Raw genomic sequence first — 13,358 nt, 5'->3', positions numbered from 1 at the left:
TTTATTAGTATTTTATTTTATTTTTGGCTGCGTTGGGTCTTCGTTGGTGCACACGGGCTTCTCTAGTCGCGGCAAGCGGGAGCTACTCTTGGTTGCGGTGCGCGGGCTTCTCATTGCGGTGGCTTCTCTTGTTGCACAGAATGGGCTCTAGGCATGTGGGCTTCGGTAGTTGTGGCTCACGGGTTCAGAGGTTGTGGCGCGCAGGCTTAGTTGCTCCGCGGCCTGTGGGATCTTCCTGTACCAGGGCTCGAACCCGTGTCCCCTTCATTGACAGACGGATTCTTAACCACTGTGCCACCTGGGAAGTCCCAATAACAAGTTTGATTAAAGAGATTCGAGTTCATTAAAAGTTAAATGTTCTCATTCCTCAGAATGTTGATCTCCTTTAGTGAAATGAGGGTCTCCCATCCTGCCCGAGATCCCTGGGCTGAAGCTAAAGCAGATTAAGTACCATCTCATTTCTCTGTGCTCCTGGCCGTCCTAAGAGTCAAGCTCAGTTTCCAGGACGAAATCTCTTTAATCCTCACCATTTCCCCTCAGGCCGGCTGCGTGCTCTGAATGCTGTGAATTTTTAATTAAGCTGGAGTTGATGATGTATCCGCAGTTCCATGTTCCCTAAGAGGCGCATGCTTTTTCTGTGCCTCTTTGGATGGCCTTGTCCAACAAGGCCTGGGGTAAAGCTCTCTGAGAGATGAAAGCACAAGTGCTCTGGGTAGAAGAATGGAAATAGGTGACTATCATAGTCAATATTAACAGGAACAAGGGCCCTGGAGAAAGCCAGGTTCTAGTATTTGCTGGTTATTTCCACGCGCCCCACTGCGGCCTCATTTTTCTGTTTCCCCTGCCCTTTGTACCCCAGGACCGAAGCTTTCCTGGTTGCTTCGTTTGGCCTCCAGGCCCCTTGACCTCCGGTTAGGCGCTGGGGTCAGCAGGGCAGGACGGATGGGCAGTGGCCGTGGGTCTCTGGTGGGAGCCTTTGCTCCGGCCCCAAGCTCTCTCTGGTCCCCACCCCATGCTCTGTCCTCTGACCCGTCAGTTCCTGCTGACATCAGTCACCACGGCTGTTGTTTCCATGAACCCCTTCCACGCCCTCCGAATAGCTGCTTAATTAAACTCACTTCAGGTAGCCGTTCTGACTGTGCCAGCTGCTTCCCGCCGAGCCGCTGACTGGTAAGAGTCCGGTTTTTAGCGCTGTCATCTGTCTCCCGGTCTCCCCACCAACTTAGAAGTCCCTGAGAGCCATGGCTCTGACTCTCTCTTCTGTGAGTTCCAGAATCTAGAACTTGGCCTGGTATCCAGGGGCCTTCAGTGTATGCTTGACGAATGAAACATGCACCCATTAGGCGGTGTCTGTAAGTGGTGCTGAATTTCAGAGAAAAACTGACATTATTTAACACGTGCAGACAAGGAGACAAGAGTGGATGAAACATATTCCATATTCCAAGAAATATATTCAGGAAGAAACATATTCCACTGTGGCTGTTTCACAGTCACTAATTGTTTAGGTCAAGCCCCCTCCCACACCCGATGCAAATGTCAAGACTATAGGCCTCCAGGGGACTTCCCTGCTGGTCCAGTGACAAAGAAGCCGCCTTCCGGGCTTCCCTGGTGGCGCAGTGGTTGAGAGCCCGCCTGCCGATGCAGGGGACACGGGTTCGTGCCCCGGTCCGGGAGGATCCCACGTGCCGCGGAGCGGCTGGGCCCGTGAGCCGTGGCCGCTGCGCCTGCGCGTCCGGAGCCTGTGCTCCGCAACGGGAGAGGCCACAACGGTGAGAGGCCCGCATATCACACACACACACACACACAAAAAAAATGTTTGAAAGAGGAGAGGACAAACATTTATCAAGTTCCTTCTGTAGGCTACATAGTTTGCATGTAGCATAGAGCCTTTTACTGATTAGAATTCTACCAGTTGATCTCCTTACGTTCTTATTTAATTTTTTCTTAAAGGGGGAATAGGAGAAACCATCCTGTCAGTACCTCAAGCTGCAAACAAGAGGCCAGATTCCTCTCCCCGCAGGCCCTTTCAGCTTCCCGGACAGAGCCCAGCTCCATCCCGGGCACACTAGCCACTAGCGGGGTGGGACTGCCTGGGCCGGTTCTGTGCTGTGTGGCCTCCCCCCACCCCACCGCCGGGGCGGGCAGGGGAGCCTCTCTGGGTATCAGTTTTCTCATTTGTAAAATGAAAGGGCTCACTCAGATGCACTCCAAACTTGTCTCAAGCTTTGAAAATTTGGATTCGAAGATTTGGGAAATACAATAGAGTTTCAGATCACTGATCGTTTCCACATCACACCGAGATCTGTCCCCAAATGAACTGAAAGGAACTTCTGGAACAGTATCGTTCCTTCGGTTCCAATCGCACCATCTCTGAGATGACATCTGATATCTCTTCTTCCACTGAATACCATTTATATAATCTTTACACTTCTTTATATCAGTCCAATATGAAATCTAAGAATACAGTAGTTATCAAGCCGTTGCCAGGGGCAGGCCCAGCAGCAACCCCTCCATGAGAACAGATGAAGGAAGAGACCAAAGTTAAACAAGGACATTTGTTAACGCCTCTAACAAGGTTGCCTGCAAAGGGAAAAAAAAAAAAGTACATGAGAGAATTTTCCTCTAACTCACCTCTAAAACAGACCTGAATCAGTGGCTTCTTCCCCCACGAGGCAGAGCTGTAAAAAGTTTTCCCACATCTCCTATGCCTCTGTCCTGAGAACAGAGAGGCTGGCAGGCGGTGTGCTCATACCAGCAGACAGGGTACCAAGGATGCCTTGCAAATCCAGTTCTCCCATCCCCGGTCTTCCAGAGTGCCCTTATGAAACTCAGCACTTACCAGTTAATTACATATAAAAGGTAAACACATAATGCCTGGGGCTCGTGTGATAAACCTCTTAACACAGCAGTAAAAACAAAAAGCTCTGTAACAACATGAACCGCAGGGCATCTCGCCTAATGTGTCTGGCAAATATTTCTGCCAAGCTTTCGACTCTTCAAAGCCCTGATAACCAAAGCTGTACCTTAATGGGTCTTCCCTCCAGGGAGAAACGGTGGAGTCAAAGAGGAAAATAAAAATGGAACAGACTTATTTCTCTTCACAACTTTACAATGTTAACTGGTCGCCCCAGGGGTGAATGGCAAATAGCTCCACACACAAGTGTAACTATTTAATAAATGGTTCTCTGTTTCTCACCGTTGCCATGGAGATGGACATCTTGGACCACAGCGCCAGACGCATCTCCTCTCTAAATACATTCTGATTCTCAGAGCAATTCTCATTGAGCCGGAAGGCAAGCGCGGTTTGAACGGCGAGGTTGACCAGTCAGGGGCGCATACAGTTCCTTCAGTAACATCGTGAATGCCAAGGCAGGGACTTGAAAAGGTTTTCAGTCAGCAAAATTCTTCTTCAAGCACCATCGGATGCAGAAAGCTTGTCCATCAAATAGAAAAGTGGAGAAGCTCTGGTTGAAGGAGGCTTGGGGAGAACGGCCAGGTGTGGGAGGGGGTTCGTCCCCTGGTCCCCTGGGGGCCCTTCTGCAGGCCCAGGGATGCTGGGATCAGGGGAGCTTAGCACATTCCGCCCATGGTGCTTTGGGGGAAGCAAAAGAGAAGGCAACCAGCCTTGATTCGCTTTTTAGCTGGAAAGTCGAGAACGAAGCAGTCTATTTTTGACACAAGGAACCCACTAGAACACACATACACAGAAACAAAAACAACACTATAAAGACTGCATCACAAAGGGACTTCATTCAGAGGCACCCGAGAGCGCAAGTTTGAATTTTTATTAAGTACAACTTGGAGGAAGGGTGGGGATTCGATGCCGGGGGAAGCAACGTGCCAACGCTGCCCTGTGCTGGCTAACGGAAGCTGCTAAACCTACAGGAACTTTCCGAGACAATAAGTCAGAAAGAGAAAAACATACACTGTATGCTAACACATATATATGGAATCTACAAAAAAATGGTTCTGATGCACTTTGGAGCAGGACAGGAATAAAGACGCAGACGTAGAGCATGGGCTTGAGGATATGGGGAGGGGGGAAGGGTAAGCTGGGACGACGTGAGAGAGTGGCATTGACATGTATACACTACCAAACGTAGAATAGATAGCTAGTGGGAAGCTGCCGCATAGCACAGGGAGCTCAGCTCGGTGCTTTGTGACCACCTAGAGGGGTGGGATAGGGAGGGTGGCAGGGAGACGCAAGAGGGAGGAGATACAGGGATATATGTATATGTATAGCGGATTCACTTTGTGATACAGCAGAAGCTAACACAACATGGTAAAGCAATTATACTCCAATAAAGATGTTTAAAAAAAATTAACTATGTATCCAGCGATCACACCCCTCGGTACTTCTCCGAATGAGTTACAAACCTGCGCTCAGATGTTTATAGCAGCTTTATTTATAAGCACCAAAACTTGGAAGCCACGAGGCTGTCCTTCAGTAGGTGGTGCATAAATAAACTGTGGTGCAACCAGACCATGGAATATTATTCAGTGCCAAAAAGAAATGAGTATCAAACCATGAAAAGACATGGAGGGACCTAAATGCATTTTGTTAAATGAAAGAAGACAATCTGAAAAGTCCGCACACTATGATTCCAACTCTGTGACATTCTGGAAAAGGCAAAACTATGGAGACGATAAAAAGGTCAGGGATTGCCAGGGACTGGGGGGAGGGAGGTATGAATAGGAAGAGCAGAGGATTCTTAGGGCAGTGAAGCTACTCTGTATGATACTATAGCGGTGGATACATGTCATCATATATTTGTCCAAACCTATAGATTACACGACCCCAAGAGTGAACCCAAATGTGAACAGTGGGCTCTGGGCGATCCACGCGGGTCCATCAGTTGCAGCGAAATGTACCATCCGGCAGAGGATGCTGCCAATGGGGGTGCTGTGTGAGTGGGGTCAGGGGAAAGGGTATATGGGAAAATCCCTGTGCTTTCCTCTCAATCTTGCTGTGACCCTAAAAGGGCTCTAAGAAATAAAATCTATTAAAAATTAAACTGTAGGGCTTCCCTGGTGGCGCAGCGGTTGAGAGTCCGCCTGCCGATGCAGGAGACACGGGTTCGTGCCCCGGTCCGGGAAGATCCCACATGCCGCGGAGCGGCTAAGCCCGTGAGCCATGGCTGCTGGGCCTGCGCGTCCGGAGCCTGTGCTCCGCAACGGGAGAGGCCACAACAGTGAGAGGCCCGCATACCGCAAAAAAAAAAAAAAAAAAAAAAAAAAATTAAACTGTATCCATTTTAATTAATAAAGCACATTAAAATCAGAGGTAATAAACACCCAGAACTCACCACATTCTCCTTATTTATTATATTTTACTATTATCTATGTTCTCAAGTTTTACTCTTGAGGTACATACATCTATCGATGCATCTGTCATATCTGTACAGTAGGATTATTATGTGACGGATGCTACTCTCCCCCACTCTGTGATAAGCGGCCTCAGTTTGGTACCTTGAAATTAAATCGGCTAGTGGGAGTACTTACACAACAGAAATCACTATGTACCAGGACTTTTTCCCCAGGAGAACCGGTTACTAGACGTCTCCAGCACGCCACCGGTAACGTGTACAGTACGGGCTCAGGTACTGGGATCAGTAACACATATACATCTGAGGATGCTCGTCAAAGTATGGCTTTTGGAAAAAGATGATGGAAACACAGATCTCTGTACGAATATGATTAAACTAAGTAATTCACTTTAAATTTATCCAAAGGACTCTCTAAAACGTTTCCAAGGATACTCTCTCCTGGAAGCCAGGAACTCTAAGCAATCTAAAGAATTAAATCACTCAAATTTGAAGAAGAAAAATATGCCTCAGGAGCAGCTGCTCTCTTGCCATCAGAATTACTCAGATCTTGTTCTGAGAGAGTTTAATTGCCAAGCTGTTTACCGTAATTAAGTCTATCAGCATGGTTTTCTCCCGATGAAAATAAAGATTGGTATATTACATCTTTTGTGAAAGGAGTCTTTTATCTCCCTTAAATTATAAGTCTGTTATTCAATATGAGTTCTCTTCAAAACATGATTTTTTTCCCCCTCAAGTATATGAAGGACAACAAAAATTAACATTGCCCGCGACAGAAGCGGGCTGCAGGCACCATTATTTCACTGCAAACACTATTATAGCCGGGTACACCTCATCAAGGGTATTTAAGTGTGTCTGAAGCATGTGTCTTTCACCAGCCTTCGCTTCCACTGATAGACTACGCGGTTACGAAGCAGAGTCGAGTTACCAGTGGCTCTTTGCAATGAGTGGGATGGCGCTCCTGGGCGTGTCAAAGATGGCGGTGCTCTCGCCTGGGCCTGGCTGCTAGCACAGCTGCGTCCTCTGAGCCCCGCGCCTCCCAGCCCGGGCTACCTGTCAGCATCACTGGATTGAAGGGGGCCGCATTTAAAGAAGTCCCGAAGTTGAGGCCACATCCCCAGAGATTCTGATTTAATTGGTCTGTGGAGAGCCGAGGAGATCGATAAGTTTTGAAAGCGTCCCAGGTGATTCTAATACACGTCGAGGATTAAGAACGCCTGTTTGAACCAATATAAAAATCATTTCACCCGGTTGACGTGAATTCGCTATTTGTCTATACCTGATACATAGGGGAACGAGTCAAATATGCTTGTCCTTCTCGATGACATGACTTCAGGGTCTTTTTGTCTATTGGCTAATGTAAATTGGAGTGGTTCGATATCAGATAAAATCACCCTGTTTTAGGGAAACCTCCTGTGTGTAGAAGGCCGGTCCTATGAGGTCAGCTCAGTACCCACCGAGGGTCCATTTCCCAGCCGCTGAACAGGGAGGTGGTACCTCCACCAGCCTCCAGGCCACTCTGGGCCCCTGCTTCCTCCTGCTTGGTCTCCTGGGACTGTCTTGCATCTGACAAGACATCTTGCATCTAAGCTGGCTCTTAGTTTCCTTCCTACCAATTCTGTGAGACCCATATCTTTCCAAAAGAATCTTTCTTTTTCCTGCTTCTTTTTGCTTAAAATAGAGGCACCTTTTGTACCATAGAAGAGAAAGATTCCTAACTGATGCTTTGCCATAGCCCTAAAGGAAACAGAAAAATGTGACCAGATTTTGTAAACATTTCTAAACCTAAGAACATAAAAATTCAAGATAAAAAAGTTGGGAGACTTGTCCTACAAAAAATAATTATTACAAAGTGTACACAAAAAGATCAATGGAATAGAACAGAGAATCCAGGACTCAAACATATGGAAACTTGGAGGTATGACAGAGACAGTATCACACACCTTGATCCAAAGGATGGACTATTCTTTTTTTTTTTTTTTTTTTTTGCGGTATGTGGGCCTCTCACTGCTGTGGCCTCTCCCGTTGCGGAGCACAGGCTCCGGACGCGCAGGCCTAGCGGCCATGGCTCACGGGCTTAGTTGCTCCGCGGCATGTGGGATCTTCCCGGACCAGGGCACGAACCCGTGTCCCCTGCATCGGCAGGCGGATTCTCAACCACTGCGCCACCAGGGAAGCCCTGGACTATTCTTTTTTTTAAAAAAATAAATTTATTGGGCTTCCCTGGTGGCGCAGTGGTTGAGAGTCTGCCTGCCGATGCAGGGGACACGGGTTCGTGCCCCGGTCTGGGAGGATCCCACATGCCACAGAGCGGCTGGGCCCGTGAGCCATGGCCGCAGAGCCTGCGCGTCCGGAGCCTGTGCTCCGCAACGGGAGAGGCCACAACAGTGAGAGGCCCGCGTACCGCTAAAAAAAAAAAAAAAAAAAAATTATTTAATTTTATTTTTGGCTGCGTTGGGTCTTCATTGCTGCGCATGGACTTTAGCTGTGGTGAGCAGGGGCTACTCTTCATTGCAGTGCACGGGCTTCTCATTACGGTGGCTTCTCTTGTTGTGGAGCACGGGCTCTAGGTGTGTAGGCTTCAGTAGTTGTGGCACAGAGGCTCAGTAGTTGTGGCTCGTGGGCTCTAGAGCGCAGGCTCAGTAGTTGTGGTGCACGAGCTTAGTTGCTCCATGGCATGTGGGATCTTCCCGGACCAGGGCTCGAACCTGTGTCCCCTGCATTGGCAGGCGGATTCTTAACCACTGCGCCACCAGGGAGGTCCCAAGGATGGACTATTCAATAAATGGTATTTGGGAAAATTAACTATCAATGTAGGGGAAATAGACTCCTTCCAGAGGTATTAAAAACTCTAAATGCAAACAACAAAACTTTAAAACATTCAGAAGAAAATATGGGAAAGTACCTTTATGCCATCAGAGTAGGAAAGGATATTTTAAAATGTGACCAAATACACCCAAAACTGAAAGGGAGAGACTGATGTACTTCACTACAGGTAGGTGAAAAATTTTATGTGAAAAGACATAAACTAAGTGAAAAGACAAGCCACAAGTTAGAAAGAGACTTGCAATTCATATAACCAGAAAAAACCTAGAATCTACTCTAGAAACAAAATTTCTACAAATCAATAGGATATCAACAGACCAAGAGAGAAACAGGCAAAGATTTGAATGGGGAAAACACAGAAAAGGAAAGCTGAGTAGTTAATAAGTATATATGGTTATTCACTAGTAATCAGTAATCAGGAAAATAATTAAATTACAGTGAATTAGTTTATAGCCAACAGGTATTGATGGCCATGTAGAGAAATGAGAATTCTTGAGCTCCTGGCAGAAGTATAATATAAATCGGCTCAGCAACTTTGGCGAGAGCACCTGGGCGCTATTCGGTCCAGGTGAAGATGTACAAATATTCTCCCAACCAGTAGCATTACTGTTACAGTTCTAACCTGGGGAAAATCTCATACGTGCGTGATGGCAGTTCTGTAAGGATGGTCATTGTATGGTGTCTGTATCAGCAAAAGAAAGGAAAAATCTAAATGTCTGTCAACAGGAAATGGGTAGATTTTAGTGTATTTATATAGCGGAATACGACGTGTTCTCTACAGGAGGGAAGGTGAATGGAACATATTTCGTCATGAGCGAGTGCCAAAAATATAATGCCAAGCTCATGGGAAAAAGGCAAGTTGCAAATCTACATCACTTAAATCAATATCAATTATTCAAAATTACTCCAAACAGTAGTTTCTATAGGAAAAACATCAAAGCATGGTCAGGAAAAGCAGTGCCTAAAAGCAGTCCCCAAGCTGTTTACCTCTAGTGAGGGAAGGAGGGGAGGGAGAACAGGGAGCCTAAAGGCACTTAAATTACATCTGCAATCTCTGCCCCGGTCTGGGTGTGTGTGTGTGTGTGTGTGTGTGTGTGTGTGTGTGTGTGGTGGTGTTACATTATTTTCCGCACCAGCCCATCAGATTTTGACCTCCTTTCCTTTCAGCTAAAATGCTGCTTTGAAAGTTCTCGCGCCCAAACCTGTCATTATTTCAGGGTCTTCACCCTCTATTATTTCTTGCTTCAGGTATGAGTCCCCCCAACCACAGCCCTGGCAGTGCCCCCGGCCCAGCGGTCATGAGGGCAGAGGCCGTCACGTGACTCCCGCCCCTTTGCTCGGACTCATTCTGGCTCAACAGATACGTGCGTCTGGGCAAAGGGCAGCCTGGTTGCAGCCCCGTCACCTGTCTGCTTGCTCTGCCCTGAAATCTCCTCCGGCCACACTTGCTCCCAGCAGGCTGTGCCGCCAGCTGCGGCTGGTCCAGTCTCTTTGCACGTGCTCTTCTTCCACTGGTCCAGCCGCCCTTCCTGCCTCTGGAGCCTCTCTCTGCTGGCATTTGCTCACCCATCCTCCAGCGCATGAACACGCTGTTTTATTACCCACGTTACGGACGACGCTGTTCATAACAAGACGGAGAACGGGTGTCTGCGTAGCTCCCTCTCCATCCCCAGCGCCTCCAACCACAGGTCAGTCATCGGCTGTCGAGAATATTCCTCAGGCACGTCCGTCATTTGTGCGCCTCTCCTAGTTGTGAAATACAACATATTGTTATACTTGAACCTCTACCATCTATCTGTCCAACTACCCGCCTATCATCTATCATCTGTCTATCTACCCGTCTACCATCTATCTATCCATCACTGATCTATTATCTATCTATCCATCGTCAATCTATTATCTATCATCTATCTACCTATCTATCCATCATCTATCTATGTATCTATCTACTATCTATCTGTCCATTCTTAGTGTCACACTACAGTAGCAATAAAAAATAATTGCTTTTGAGGAGAGATAGGAGTAGAAATAGCCTTCTTTGAAGGATAACAAAGATCACAGATTTTGGTGTATATATTTCCAGATGTCTCACCATGTTTTTTCTGTAACAAAAATTGTATTGGTCTCCATATGGCACTTTAAAACCTGCCCTTCCCCTGAATAATTTATTGCAGACGTCGGTGACCTTAGCCGCCCTGTTCCCAGCAGCACTTGGGAGCTGGGACAGGCAGGAATGTCCCCAAGACGGCATCTGGTGGCGTCTCCTGTCACCTGTGGGCTTCACAGGCACGCCCTCCCAGTGCTTCCGCCTGGCTCGGGCAGCAGCAGCTTGCGATTGGTGTGCGCGGGCTTTGGACATGCGGCTGCGGCCTGTGGCGTGCTCAGGCTTTGGTCCTGCTGAGGCAGGGCCAGGGTAGAGAGAGACGGGGAGAAGCTGTGAGACTGGCACGTCGTGCTGGCACGACGGCTGAGGAAGCTGACCTCTTAGGTTGGCAGGTGGCCTCCCAGGTCGATAGAGAGGTAGAAGGCCGGAACCCGCTCCACAGTGAGCATGGTTTAGAAATTGAATCTTTAGACGTGCGCTGGGTAAGTCTTCTCTCACCTTCCCCTGGGCGGGCAGATACTAAGCGTAGACCTGCAGGCTTGCGTATCTAATTTTCGTGCAACTGGTTCTCTGGCAACATTTGCAAATTGACTGGGAAGTCACGTGTTTCTAGTGTCAACTTTCAGATGTGCAAGTTCAAGCACAAACCTGTATTTTAAATACCTGCACTCAAGTCACACTGCACAGACTACGAAGAGTTTTCAAACACAGTTGACCCTTGAATAACAGGGGTTCTAACTGTGCGGGTCCACTTATACTCAGATTTTTTTGCATAAGTCACACAGCTGCCAGTGGTAATAAGGCAAAGTAAAGGTATGATCAGAACAGCATCTGGCCATTCCCACCAGGCCATCCTAGAAAACAGGATGGCACCGAACCAAAAAAATAAAGTAGCGTAGGGACATTAAAAAGGAAACACTAAATCCGTACTACATGATCCGAGGTTGGGTGAATCGAAGGGCGTGGCCCCTCAGATAAGGAGGGGCATCTGTAAAGTTGTCCTTGGATTTTTTTTTTTTTTTTTTTTTTTTTTTGCAGTACGCGGGCCTCTCACCGTTGCGGCCTCTCCCGTCGCGGAGCACAGGCTCCGGACGCGCGGGCCCAGCGGCCACGGCTCACGGGCCCAGCCGCTCCGCGGCACGTGGGATCCTCCCGGACCGGGGCACGAACCCGCGTCCCCTGCATCGGCAGGCGGACTCTCAACCACTGCGCCACCAGGGAAGCCCCTATCCTTGGATTTTTGACTGCGTGGGAGGTCAGCACTCCTAACTCCTGAGTTGTTCGGAAGTCAACTGTATATCCGTGATTTCATGTCGGGACTTCCGTGGCCATCCAGTGGTTGGGACTCTGTGCTTCCACTGCAGGGGGCCCGGGTTCGATCCCTGGTCGGGGAACTAAGATCCTGCGTGCCATGTGGCGTGGCCACAGAGAAACAAAACAAAACAGAACAACAACAGAAAACTCTTCTGCATTGGAAGGACGATTGCTTTCCATCTCTTTACACAGAAGGTGGTGTTGAGGTTCAGCAGGGCTGCAGGGACCACATCTCACCCCACCAGGTTGCCCAGCTGTCCTCCAGTTTCCTTCTTACTGTGCCCACGCTGCTTTATTTTTTGGTTCAGTGCCATCCTTATTACAGCCTTTCTGGGGCTTTCATGACTGCGAGCTCTTCTGAACCGCTTTCTAGGATGGCCTGGTGAGAATGGCCAGATGCCGTCCCTTTTTAAAATTTTTCTTTTCTGAATATTTATTTATTTATTGGCTGCACTGGGTCTTAGTTGGGGCACGCGGGATCCTTCATTGCAGCGTGCGGGCCTCTCTCTAGTTGCGGCACGCGGGCCCAGTTGCCCCGCGGCACGTGGGAATCCTAGGTCCCCGACCAGGGACCGAGCCGGTGTCCCCTGCATTGCCGGATGGATTCCCAACCACTGGACCACCCGGGAGGTCCCCAGATGCTGTTCTAATCATGCCTTTACTTGGCCTTATCACCGCTGGCAGCTGTTTGACTCCTGCACATCACCACGGTTGGGCCAGGTGACCCACGCCCTCCCAGATCCACCCCATGGGGCTGTGCTTCCCCGGAAGAACCTCCTGGAAGGCGGGTGAGAAGCAAATTGATGATTCTTCCTGAAACCAGGGGCAGGAAGGCGACCCGAAAACGCCACGGATTTCCCAGGTCCCAACAACAATGCTGAAGTATGAACAAACAGATCATGCAGCCCTTCACTTCGTGCCAGGTTACAGGTGACACTGTCACAGCGAGATCGGGCGCAGGCCGCGGGGGACCTGGGGAGGTTGTCTTCAATCGCGTCTCCTCCTCCCTGGCCAAGGTCTCTTTCCTTCTTGACACCCAGCCCCTCGTTCCTGCACCGCCCAAGATCTGCCTTTCCCTCTTCATCTTTCTGTCAAGTGGACGGATCCTGTCTCTGTGTGGCTAGGACCGGCACGGGGCCTGGCCAACTAGTTCCACTAGGGAAGGAATCACGGCCGGCAGTTGAGATGCAGCTTTTTTTTTATCCTTCAGCTGTTGGCTGACCACAGGCAGACTGGACCCCAGAGGGCACTGTCTTCCTGAGCCACTCTCCAGTGAGGGCCCTTTTCCGTGGCTACTGTGAACGTCCGAGCGTGATTCTCTTAATCCAGGGCTATGCCGTTTTTGCAGAGGGTGGAAGCAGGCTCGGTTCCCTCAGAGGCTCTCTCTCCACCCACAGCAGAGTCTGTCTTTCTTTAGAAAGGACGCATGGCTGCCTCTCCTCGTGACTCAGGGCCCGGCTCCGGATGCTGGGAGACCCCTCCAGACGGGTAGCCTGGGCCGGACGGGCCCCGGGATGGGAGCAGCCTCCCCAGGCACGCGGCTGCCCCAGGAGGGGACCAGGCTGCCCTGCGCCCCCGCCTGCTGCTCCCGTGCCCTCCCGGCAGGCGGCTCTCAGCGGCCAGCTGCCTCTCCAAGGGCCCGTGGCCGTGGCCCCCGACGAGGGCTGGAAGGAGGATGCTGAAGGCACGCGAGGGGCCGTCTGGAGAGGCGAGGGCTCGGGAGCGGCCAGACTCTTGTGTGAGTGGACGCTCTTTGGCTGTGGCCACTTGACCTTGGCCCGAGCCCCTGG

General features: G+C 49.5%; 1 long non-coding RNA gene across 3 annotated transcripts in view; it reads left to right on the top strand.

Moving 5' to 3' along the window:
* LOC136792110 (uncharacterized) overlaps positions 1-13,358 on the top strand; it is a 71,873-nt gene that overhangs the window by 16,742 nt on the left and 41,773 nt on the right. For 2 of the 3 annotated variants that reach the window (XR_010835315.1, XR_010835313.1), the window contains exon 3: positions 9,399-9,838. The exons of the other annotated variant lie outside the window; for it this stretch is intronic. This is a non-coding gene — a long non-coding RNA (uncharacterized lncRNA). The remainder of the gene's footprint in view (positions 1-9,398; positions 9,839-13,358) is intronic. 3 annotated transcript variants of the gene reach the window in all.

Source organism: Kogia breviceps, chromosome 11, assembly GCF_026419965.1.
Source record: "Kogia breviceps isolate mKogBre1 chromosome 11, mKogBre1 haplotype 1, whole genome shotgun sequence".
NCBI lineage: Eukaryota > Metazoa > Chordata > Mammalia > Artiodactyla > Physeteridae > Kogia > Kogia breviceps.
This window is presented reverse-complemented; position numbering and strand designations above follow the sequence as displayed.